Raw genomic sequence first — 12604 nt, 5'->3', positions numbered from 1 at the left:
ATTGACACAAAAATCACTCGATTTGGTTGAGTAACGAATAAACTGCCGAAAACCTGCGTACATATAATTAAATAAACGCAATTTGCAATTAATTAACAATTACGAAAATTAATCACCCCTTTTAATTTTTTGCAAATTTGTAAAATTTAACCATGTCATGCTGATGAGCGGCATTTATGTCGCTCTAGGCTAGGATTTTATAGAGTTTTATTATGCTTTTTTGTTAGTTTTATATAGTTTTGGTGTTCTTTTATTCCCCTTTTCCATCTTTGTGGTTTTCGGGTGATAATGTTGAAAATGATGGAAAAACAGCTGAGATTTGCTCGAGCAGGTGCCGTGCGATCGCATGTACATTTTGTGCGCTCGCACGGGTCTATAGAGTTGGCTCCAAAAAACAAGGCAGTGCCGTGCGATCGCACGGACATTTTGTGCGCTCGCACGAGTCTACAGAGTTGGCTCCAAAAGTCAAGGCAGTGTGTGCGCTCGTGCCTCAAATTCGTGTGCTCGCACAAATCCGGAAAATCGATGCAGGAACTATGAGTGATTTTGTACGTTTGCACCGCAAAGGAGCCCGCTCGCACGGAATTTCAGTGGGCTCGCACTAAATTCCTGTGCGAGCACACAAGGATTTTCTAAGATTTAACCAAGTTACAACCGTGCGATCGCACGGTTGTTGAGCACGATCGCACGGCACGAAGGAGAAGAATCGTCGCAGGGCCTGTTCGCATTGATGCACAGCACGATCGCACCGATGCGATCGCACCTGGGTCTGCAAGTTCGCACGGCTGCGCGGGATTCAGTTTTCGAGTTTAAAACTCTTATTTTTGGGGTTTAGTATAAATAGGATTTTTTATTATTTTCATTTTACGCTTTCATATTTTACATTTCATATTTTTACACTTTCAATTCTAGAGGTTTTGTGATTTTGTTCTTCAATCTAGAGAGAGAAACTCTTTAATTCCAAGCATCAATTCAGTAATTTTCTTCAACTCTTCTCTTCTTTATGCAATTGAATTCTTAGTTCTTTAATTCTTGCACTTGCTTAGTTGATAATTGTTTTGCAATTCCTCAATACCTTGAGTTCTTGATTTCAATTTTGCTTGTAACTTTGATTTTCAGTTTTTGATTTGATTGTGCAATTGAGTTTCCTATTCTCTACTTCTTCTCCTTTAATTTCATGATAGCTAGTTTTGAACTAATGGATAGCTTGATTGTTAGGATGATTAGTGAGTAGTTTTAGGTTAGGGAAAGGGGAGAATCTAGGGGATGAATTAGGGGAAATAGATTATTGATTGTTGGTTGATTCATGTGATTAAAAAAGATTTGATGATAGGAAATCCATGCTAGTTGAGTGGTAGTTGCAAATGCTATTCGATTAGATTTCCGTGGAACCATAGGATAGGTTTGGCAAGACATTGTGGACCTATCTTGTGTTGATCAAATGGCGGTACCTATTATATGCTAGTTAGTTTAGTCTAGGATTAGGCGAAATCTCTTCCGTGGATTAGACGCTTAGCGTTCCCTATCCGAGAGGTGGCGGGTTCGTCTTTAGATGCCGTTTGCCTAATCACCATTTCGTTGCATGATCACCATTGCTAAGTAGTTGAATTGATTTCCCCCGGTTTCCCTAGGCTATCCCCGACTCCCTAGCATTCCCCTTTCTTGATTCAATTTTACATAGTTCTTTATTTGTTTTTTAGACTCTTAAAAGTGACAATTCAAATCAAATCCTTGATCGAACTAGATTGACTTCCAACTCAATAATTCACCGTTTCTTTGGGACGATCCCTTTGCTTACCGCTTGCCGGTAGTTGAAGTGGTTTTATAAATATTGTTTGCATAGGTGGTTTTCTATCAACGACGGAAAACACTCCTATCAAAATGGCGCCGTTGCCGGGGAACGGTCGTTGTTATTGAGTTTAGTTGAGACTAGTTCATTAATTGAAAATACAAAAATATTCCATTCTTGCTTTAGTTTTTCCTTTGCATTGCTCACGGTTTCTCTTGAGTGTTTATGCTTGATAGGGGACGTGCTCGTCAAAGGATCCTCCATCCTCTTGACCTTGAATTGGAAAGGACTTTAAGGAGACTTAGGCGTGCTCGTTCTAGCTCGTCAAATCATAATCGGTTTGAGGCTTTGAGTGTTGACACGGAACAAGAAGTGAGTGAGCAAGCTAGTGAGAACATGGCTCTTCCGGTTAAGAACTTGGGAATACCGGGAGCATTTGAGGCTACGTGTGGGATTCAAGCACCAACAACATGTGCTAATAATTTTGAGATCAAGCCCGCCTTGATCAATTTGGTGCAAAGTCATCCCTTTTGTGGGAAAAGCAATGAGTCGCCTCACGAGCATCTCAAGCAGTTTGAACACTATTGTGACACAATAAAACACAACGGTGTGACCTCGGATTATGTGAGGTTGACTTTGTTCCGCTTCTCTTTGCTTGGGCGTGCTAGTGATTGGCTTGACAAGGAGGTCAAGCCCAACTCACTTCGCACATGGAACGAAGTAACTAGTGCCTTCTTGAACAAGTTCTATTCTCATGGGAAGACGGCGGAGTTTCGCCACAAGATTCAATCATTTGAGCAAGGCCGTGATGAATCGCTTTTCGAGGCTTGGGACCGATTCAAGGAGTACCAAAGGGAATGCCCTCATCATGGGATTCCCAAGTGGTTGTTGCTACAAACTTTTTACCTAGGATTGAGTCCAAGCTCGAAAACAAGTTTGGATGCGGGCGCGGGAGGCCCCATCATGAACAAAACGGAAGATCAAATTGAGGAGATAATTGAAGATGTAGTTCAAAACTACCAATCTTGGCATGTAGGTGAAAGAAGTTATGATGGGAAAAGTAGGATTGAGGATGAAAAGGGTTCGGTGTACGCCATAGAGCAAGCACGGATGATAGAGAAGCTTAGCTCGGGATTAGAGAAGCTTGAGAATACACCATTTGCGGGAAGTGCAGCAAGCAAGCCACCATCTCCGTCCACAATTCCATCTCCTTCGGCCACTCTTCTCAATAAGGGGAAGGGCAAGGTTAGTTCTTATGGCTCAATGCCTCCGGGCACATTCTTTTGTGAAAATTGCCAAGACTATAATCATTCCCCCGATGCATGCCCTTTAGTTCATAACTTGTCATTTGTGGATTATGGCCCTTCGTATGAAGGAGATTTTGATGTAGAGTATGCTAATGCCATCAATGAGAGGTCTAGGAATGATAACCCTAACAATCCTAATTTTTCTAGGCAACCTAGAGGGCCCTCCATGTATGGTCCCCACCAAGGCTATGGCCAAGGAAGTGGGTATGATAACTGTGAGGGGGTCGAAAACGCACGAGGCTAATGCGTGACCTCGTCCCTCGTGGGTGTGACGATTCTTTTTATTCAATCAAGTGTAATTGGATTTCCTGTGAGTTTACACCCAATTGACTAGTAATATAGGAGTCGCCATTCAGTTTTTAACGACAATGAGAAAAACTGACAAAACCCGGTTATTGTGACATAAAGGGAGTGCAATTATGTTTGACCACGACGGCCGTAGGTTCCCTTGTGATCCCTGGTGTGGGGATCTCTCAACATACACCCGCAAGGTAGAGATTGAGGGTTCGGGGGACTGTAACTACCGAGAGGAGTACTCGCTCGTCGATAACTCCAGAGGCAGGATATCCTTACTAGCTCAGCATAAATAATTGAAAGGACATGCGTTAACTATTAAACTAATCTGAGTTGATTTTAGCAATATGCAACATATAATACTAGATCGATCGCGGTTATCTGATTTAAATAGAATTAAGGGACCGAGCATGATAATCCGATTTCCCAAAAATATTATATTTATTAAGCGTGATAGAACAATCAGATTTAGTAAGTTTAACAGTTCATAAAAAGGGCGAGGAAAGCAATTAAATCATAGAAAAGGGACACATTACGACGCACCCTTGAGAGGTGTGTCACGGTTCTCAGAAAACTAACCACTTTGACTTTGATATTTCTCCTTTTTATTTAACGAATCTCAAATTATGGGACGGGATACGTTCTGTTCGATTTATGGATCGATTGCGACAGAACGCGTGATCAGTTTTGCAGCGTGAGGCTTAGGCTTAGGGGTTTATAGTCAATACTCGGAATATAATTGTGTGTTGTGTTCTTTTCACGTCGAACTTAAGGCCCTATTTATAGAAAAGAGTTCGTGGAAAGATAGAATTGCAGAACTCTAATCCACGAGGAATTAGGAAAAAACACGTACCAGGTATTTTCAGCGCCCAGGCATGGGCGCCGAAGATTTCGGCACCCAGAGCCAGGCGTTGAAAATAGGATCTGGGTCGTTTTTCTTAGTCAGATTCGGATTCCTAGAATCCGAAGTATTTGAGATTTAATTGAGTCTTTCAGTGCGTATCAATTTCATGACGGAATGCGTCTGGGCCCGTTACGAACTCTAGGCTCGTTAGGATTTTAATTAATACGTAACTCAAATTTTTGAATCATATTAGGAATAGGATTCTCGCAGTTTTCTATCTCATTTAGGATTTATGTTGGAGTGCAACACCTAATTCTGACAGGTTTCTATCTTTTATGACTTGCCAATTTTAGAAGCTACCCTTTACGGCAGTTACTATTTTTAGAAGGTTTCCATAAATAGCTGGTTTCTATAAATAGCAGGTTTCTATAAATAGCAGGTTTCGGGTGAAATGAAAAGGGGAATTGAGATTCTTTATTTTATTGGAGATTTACGCTTTCATCATCGAACCTTCCCTTTCGGGAATGGGGAAAAATGTAGGTGTCTACATTTAGCCCCCACTTTGACTGAGTCTTGGAGTAAGACGATGGTCAAAGTATTAGACGGAGTGCGTCGCACAAGCCATAGTGACCTGTTTTGGCGAGGGTCTCACGAGCCCCCGAGTGATAACATTTGACTTAAGGGTCATCACTTGAAGTGTCGACATATCCCTCGCGTGTCATTGGGATTTGTCAACGGATAGTATAAAAACTTCCTCACTTTGTCATTGGAAGGATCTAAAGAAGTGTAAAAACTCCCTCACTTTGTCATTGGGAGTAGCTACAGATGTTTTCGAAATCAAAGCTATAAAGTGTAATTGGGCCTGGCCAAGCCCAATCACGAGGTAAAAATGTTTTTAAAGATTCTCATTTTCAGGGCTAGTTAAACGAGAAAACCCCCCTTGTTTTTTATGGGACGTAAAACGAAGGAAAATCCAGCACATCGCTCTTTTTTGGAAAAAACGGAAAACCAATCCTTTTAATTTTTGGAAAAGGGAAAACCAGAAAAAGTTATCGCTGCAGCGACTAAGGACCTACGCGGCTTGTGACGTAGACCCCGCCGGCTAAAGATGGCGAGCCTGTCCGCTAAGGGTGGACGCCCCGTCCGAAAAAGTGGACGAATCTTGTCTTTGAAAATAAGGACCTACGCGGCTTGTGACGTAGACCCCGCCGGCTAAAGATGGCGAGCCTGTCCGCTAACGGTGGACGCCCCGTCCGAAAAAGTGGACGAATCTTGTTTTTGAAATAAGGACCTACGCGGCTTGTGACGTAGACCCCGCCGGCTAAAGATGGCGAGCCTGTCCGCTAAGGGTGGAAGCCCCGTCCGAAAAGTTGGACGAATCTTGTTTTTGAAATTTGAAAATAAGGACCTACGCGGCTTGTGCCGTAGACCCCGCCGACGGCTGAAGATGGCGAGCCTGTTTTATTGTGTTTTTTGAAGATTCTATTTTTCGAAAACTGAGGATCTGCGCGGCTAGTGACGCAGACCCCGCCCGCTGAAGGTGGGCGAGCCCTGTCCGCTAAGGGTGGACATCCCTGAATTCGTTTTTCTATTTGCAACTCGCACGGTTCGTGGCGCGATCTTGCCCGATTGAGGTGGGCAAGTCCCTATTTCATTTGTTCTTGTGATTTCTTTGAGAATTTCTTTTCTTAATCATTCTCTCATGAGCGAATTCTTTCGAGGGATGCTCGGGTTTAGTTGTAACCTGAATGTGGGTTGACAACGTGCTTAGACGGACCATTGTCTTGTGGTCATCATCTTTCATGGTTTTGAGCTACTCTTTACGGCTTAATCTTGCCACTACCAGGGTCCTTGATTAGGGGACTATGTATAAGCATCAACGGCGACCTTTGTCTTGAGGTCGTAAACCGGTTTTATTTTTTGAGACATCCAAACACGGGACTTCGTACAGCGTAGTCTGGGAATATTGTTTTTACTTTGCATAACATATATTTTCTTTCGAGCCCCCAAGCATTCGTGCTTGACGGTCATTTCTTGTCAAAGAGGTTCCTTGGGGATACGCATTCTGTAATGTCCTTCATCGTGTTTGGGATTGTGCTCGTAAGTGCGAGCGATCTTTATAGTGGTGTGCTACTTTTAACAAAGCCGTGAGGTGCGACTTTCAGTAAAGGACTCGGCAATTTTTGAGTCGAATGGATACGGGAGGGCCCTATAGGCGTCGGAGCTGTTTTTGGGCCTGGGCTCATTTTCGGCGCCCATGCCTGGGCGTTTAAAGATTTCGGCGCCCAGCGCTAGGCGCTGAAAATGATTTCTGGCGAGGGTTTTTGATGACACAGTTGGCCTCTTGTCGTTCGTTTTCTTTTTTTTTCTTTGAATGCGTTCGTAAATGTTCGGTACTTAGAATGATGATATGTATGTGCGAACGAGCGTTCATAGAATGGCCGTTGTGTGCGGTCCATTAATCAGTTTGCTTGAATCATTTTTTGTTTTTTGAGCAATGACTGATTTTGAATAGTTTGCTTAGAAGCTTGATAGGGTTCAGGCCCATTCATGAAGTGGGCTCAAACATATGCATGTTGGGATGCTTCCTTTTGGCGTACGATTTTTGTAGGTTCTTTCGAAAAAGATGCCTTGGGGTTCCTGCTCGTGTGGGTGCGAGCTATCCCTTCCGTGGTAGGTAATGTTTTGCTACCTTTAATCCTTAATGTAGAAGTCGTGTGGCTTGCATTTTGAATTTGGGCGATAAGTAGTCTTTGCCTCTTTTACACATGCTCTTTGGTCGTGCCCGCATTAGTGCAATATGCCTTACTCTCTTTTTTAGACTCGTACCGTGGGACGGTTGAACTTATGGTGCAACGTAGGCTTGTGTGGCCTAACGGCGTGTCTTAGAACATTCCTCCAGGAGTTGGGATATCATTATTATTTTTGCATTGGAGTACTTCATCATGCCTCGTTCAGGTCTAAGTGTAGCACCTTCTGCGTGGGTTTGCACAGCTTATTACTTCGTTCCATGCGAGGATTCATAGATGTTTCTTTCTTATTTTTATATCTGGGCAAAACTTGGCTAGCAGAAAGATTCAGCGCCCAGGCTGGGGCGTTAAAGATATCGGCGCCCAGCTCTGGGCGTTGAAAATGATTTCTGAGTATATTTTGACAGTTCTTATCCTTGATTTTTTTTCTTTCGCTTTTGCTTTGGAACGAGGTAGACTGTGTAACGGGCGCTTGTAGGGCGAGCGTTATGTGCAGTAGTTGGATCGGAGTTTAGGTGATTCGCGATTTTCAGTTACCCTTGTTAGTGGGGTGAATTTATATGTTCTAAGTAGTGCTTAGAATTTGGGAGGGGTTGTAGTCATTCTAAGGTTCGTTTTACACGATTAAAGCTTAGGATTGTGCCCCTATGACACATGTATAGCATTAGCATCAAGAATTTGCGATGAAATCGTCATTTCGAGCATTTTTAGAGTGTTTTTCTCAAGCCTCCAACTGTAGCTACGGGATTGGCTTGGTGCTATAATGGTTTGCATACGTTTTTGTGCATTCATGGTGACATGGATCATGAATAGTTTGAACCAGACTCGTTTAGTGCGAGGTACGTTCGAGTAGTAATTTGCTACTTTTCTTGTGAATGTCGTATTGTGCGACATTGCCATGGTCAAGGTAATCACATGTTGAAGTGTGCCTTGACCAAAAGCTAGGTGTCTTTCTTTACCCATAATCATATTTAGAAATATCTTTGACTTACTTGCAAAACGTATACTTTAGATTAAACTAATGACACTTTATTATGTTCGAAGAAGTCTTTGAAAATTATTTGAAATCCGAATCCTACTGTGTACAATTCGAGGTGTCCTAAGTAGGTTGACTTATAGAAGGGTTCGTACAGGATTACATGAGTGAATCAAAATACTGTTACGATTTTTGGAATGTTGTCTAAGGATTTGCTGGAAGCCAGGGTGCAGGCGTCAAGATATACTTGTGCCCGTTTGGCATATGCTTTAGGCTTTTAGGGCCATCTTTTCCAGAATTGCGGGAATATAAACCGTTTTCAAATTGACTTAGATTTACTTGGTGTATGTCTGCACAAAAGGTCAAGGTATACTTAGTTCTTTCCCTAGCTCTTGAAGGAAATAGTGCCCTTGGTCCAAGTATGCATTCTATGTTAAGTCTAATAAATGTGGTTCAGTATTAATTAACAAGTTAATAATTCAGTGAGATCAAGTGAGCTGAATGCCTAGCTAGAGGCCGCTTCAGTTCAAATGGAATTAATGATATTAATCCACAGCTTACTCTTGACTGAACCCGTAGGGTCACACAAATAGTACGTAAACGGATCAAGTATTTAATGGCATTAAATACTCCATCTATGGATATTCGGAATCGACGGATCTTGGTTTCAGTGGGAGCTGAGATCGTCACAGGCAAGAAATGAATACTCCGGAAACGATGATATTGCCGGAAACGGAAATATGGATTGTATCGGAAATATAAATATTATCCAAGTCGTAGATGTTGCCGGAAACGGAAACATGGTACGTATCGGAAAATATTATCGGAAATGGAAATATTGCCGGAAACAGAAATATTGTCAGAATCAGAAATATTATCGGAATCGAAAAATAATTCCGGAATTGGAAATATTAAATATTGTTCGTATCGGAAATGAATTCCGGAATCGGGAAATTAATCGGAAGCGTATCGTACGAATTAGCATCGGACGAGGCCTGCCAGACGAAGGCCCAGCACGAAGCCGGGCCATCGCCCAGCAAGCCAGCGCGCCACAACGCACCAGCCAAGGCTGCGCCAGGCCCACCGCAAGGCAGGCCCAGCGCGCGCCAAGGCTGCGGCAGCGTGTGGGCCTCGTGGCAATGGGCTGCGAGCTCGCGGGCTGCGCGCGCGCGCATGGCGCATCTCGTGGGCTGTTGTGCGTGCGTGTGTGTGTTTGTGTGCTATACGAATCCTAAAGCTATCAGGTTTCAACATATGATTAAATTCCTAAACCTAAAAGGATGAATTAATTAAATAAGAATTCTATTAGGATTCTAGTTTAATTAATTCGTATCCTAATAGGATTCCAGTTCCTTTTCCATACCTCTATAAATAGGTGCCTAGGGTCATAATTTACAGAGACAATTCAAGTATTCAAAGTGATTTTTGAGAGCAAAAATTCAGTCATACAATTGCCTACATTAGCCGAAAATTCTAAGTACCTTAAGGGCGATCCTAGTTGGTCAAGCTTAATGCAGATCCGGACGTGCTGTGGACTATCTACGGAGGGACGACACTTGGAGTCCTAAAGACTTGTTCTTGTTCGGTTCGGGCGCAGCTAGGGAAGGCACGCAACAAAGTGTATGCATCTAAACTATGCTAAATGATTATGTGTAAATAATATGCTTTCCTGGCTTTATGGTTTTTCCGCATGATTTATGAATTGTCATATGTATCATAACCTAACAGCTCTTTCATTTCAATTTTTAGCCCCCAGTTGTTGTTATGTCTTCCCATTAATAATGCTTTCAGATTTCGATTTTAGATGCCCGTGTCACATGTCTGAGTAAGGTGAGCCTCGGTTAAGTGCCAAGTCCTATTGACAATGTCTAATTTTTTTCAAAGGAGATTCGCAAGCATTTGAATTACCATGAACGGGTGCCCTGAGTTCGAAGGAACGATGGGGTGATGCCGTAGAATAATTATTGCAAGCTTACTGCCTTTACTACTTGTTGGCGATTATGACTGTGTCTAGTGGTGAAAGAAGGTCTTTAAGCGAACGACTATGTCTAGTGGTGCAAGAAAGTCTTTAAGTGAGTTAGTTCGCTTTTAGGGAGGGTCAAGTCGAGTACTTTAGAGGTCATGGACGCTTGCGCTAGCCCCCATTCAATTGAGGCAAAGCGATCTTTTGAGTCTTGGCTAAGTGCCTAGGAGTGTGAGTGCTCCTTCTGGCAAGGGTACGTGCCCTTATTATTTTTCGATGTGTGCTCGTTAATTTTGGCATCTTGGTGACTTGGATTCTTCCTTTGACTTAAATTTTTCTTTCGACTTGGATTGCAAGTAATTAAATTTCAATAAGGGACTTTATTTCTTATTCTTGTTTTTCTATAGGCTTTAATATTTTTGCAAATTGGTTGGACCGAATCATGGATTGCCTACGTATCCGCCTTAAATAGATTTAATTTGGAATAAGGTCTTGCATAGTTCTTAGCCAGAAAATGGTTTCTTAGAATGCCGAATTCGATAAGTATGTTCTGAGATGGAAACATATTATTTGAAACGGTAGAATAAGTGAGGTTTATTATTATTTTAATCTGCTGCATTGCCGTAAGCCAAAAATTTGTTTTATATATTTTTTGAGTACATGTATTTTTTGGTGGTACGTATGTCTGAATACGTGTTGTATCCCCCAAGTGTTCGTTATTGTTCCGTGTATGTGCGGATAAAATGACGAGCACTTCTGGACAAATTTTAGCAAACAGAGAGATTCAGCGCCCCAGCCCGCGTCCAGCTGTGGGCGCTGAAAATGACTTCTGAGCGGATCTTTTTTGGTGCGCTAGATGCTTCTTTTTCTTTTTAGATGAACTTTTAAAGGCGCTTTGCAAAGTTTCTTTTGTATTATTTACATTTTTTGTACTTTTCATTTGTCTTCCTTTTTTATTCGTGACTCAAGAAAGCTTCAAAAATGGGTTGAATGAGTTGGGATAAGTTGTATAGGTATTGGTCAAGCATGAGGATTACATCTACCAAGGCCAATGAATAGCATGGGGACGGCTCAAGGGTATATCAACAGGACGTATCCAAACAAGTTATATGGTCCTTATGCTAATGGTGGTGTAAGAGCAGGTTTGGGCTTTGGAAATGATGGACATGACGCACGCGTCAATGGCAGTGCGTGGTTTGCGGTTGACAACAAGTTCAAGAACAAGAGTCGAGGTAATGGTTTCTTGGATTATGGCAATGAGAACATGGATGGGTTAAATGAGCTGAACAGGGGCCCCGGAGCGAAAGCGTCTAAGAACATAAGGATTGGAAAGGGTAGACATCGTAGAATTTTATGATTTGGATTGGTTGACTCAATTCTTTTCCTTCGTTTGCTTGGGTAAATTCCGCACTTTGGGAGGTACGGGCTAAGTATTTCATGGATCGCTCTTTTCGCTCTCCCTTTTCTCTTTATTTTTTCTTTTTGCTTGGGATTTCTCCCCAACATGAATCCTTCAAAAAAATTTTATTTGGGCTAAGAGGTAGATGGTTGTGGTCTTTGAGTCACGAGGCGAGACTGAGTGAGCCTCGTTTGGTAGGCCTATAGTGGACCTTTAAATTTAGTAGGCCTAGGGTGGACCTTTTAGCTTTAATAGGCCTAGGGTGGACCTTTTAATTGTCTTACTTTGCAAGCGTATTTAGTCGTTTCTTAAAATGTGCAAATAGCGTAGATTCAAAATGTTGTTTTTACTTTATTGAAATTTAACGAAAGAATTACATCGAAAATAATTTTTTTGTTTCTTTTCAGATTCAGCTTCTCGGATTAAACTGGAAGTTGTGATTTAGGCTCGAACTTTCATTAATCTTTCTGATTATAACCCGTGTATGAATATAAGGAGGTGGCCTAGACTCAAAATAATGACGTGGCGTAAGCCTATAATACTTGACCAAGCAACTCTCAGACTTAGGCTAATTGGACCATACCTTTCGTTGGTTGACACTTTAGATTTTAACTCTTGGGTGTTCATTTGTCATGCGCCATTTTGCTTAATATTGGCAAGGTAGTTAGTTGGGGAGATCGAATTTTTATTTTTGCGAGACTAGAATCATTAGTGCGGCTTCCCTCTTAGCGTGTATTGCTTTACCCCAATGGTAGCATTACGGTATGCCGGTTTGGGTATTTTCATGGTTGGTCATGTTGCATTCATGGAAAATCTTTTAGTCCGTACTTAGTAGTATTTCAAGGAGTGAGTGACTCGAGAGGACTATGATAGTCGTGATCCGATGTGATTATAAGCCTTGAGGCCATTTTTTCTTTGCCAATGGTATTGACACCTTAGGTTCACTTTGGGGGTTGTGCGACTATGGGGGAATGATTTTCAGAATGTGACCGTTTCCATTTTGCAAATACATAACATATTCTTTTTATGGGTGAGAGAGAGTATTGAGGCCGTAGACTCTTAGCAAGGGATGACAATTACATATGGGTGCTTATTGATTTAAATGTTAGGAAGGGAGACTCACTATGGTTTAACCTTTTGACTTGCAGAACGACACCAAGCATTAGGACCGATTCTATGGATAAGACAACTAAGACTTAGGATTTAGATTGTACTTTGGCATAGCCTAGTCTAGACTCGGATTTATTTTTTTATTTGAACATTATTTTTACTTTGAAAACTT

General features: G+C 41.8%; 1 pseudogene; it reads right to left on the bottom strand.

The window, feature by feature from the left end:
- Positions 1–2563: 2563 nt before the first annotated feature.
- LOC130471112 (uncharacterized) lies at positions 2564–2664 on the bottom strand (annotated as a pseudogene).
- Between the last annotated feature and the right edge of the window lie 9940 nt (positions 2665–12604).

This window comes from Spinacia oleracea, chromosome 3 (assembly GCF_020520425.1).
Source record: "Spinacia oleracea cultivar Varoflay chromosome 3, BTI_SOV_V1, whole genome shotgun sequence".
Taxonomy (NCBI): Eukaryota; Viridiplantae; Streptophyta; class Magnoliopsida; order Caryophyllales; family Amaranthaceae; genus Spinacia; species Spinacia oleracea.
The sequence above is the reverse complement of the archived record's forward strand: the minus strand, read 5'-3'. Positions and strand labels throughout refer to the sequence as shown.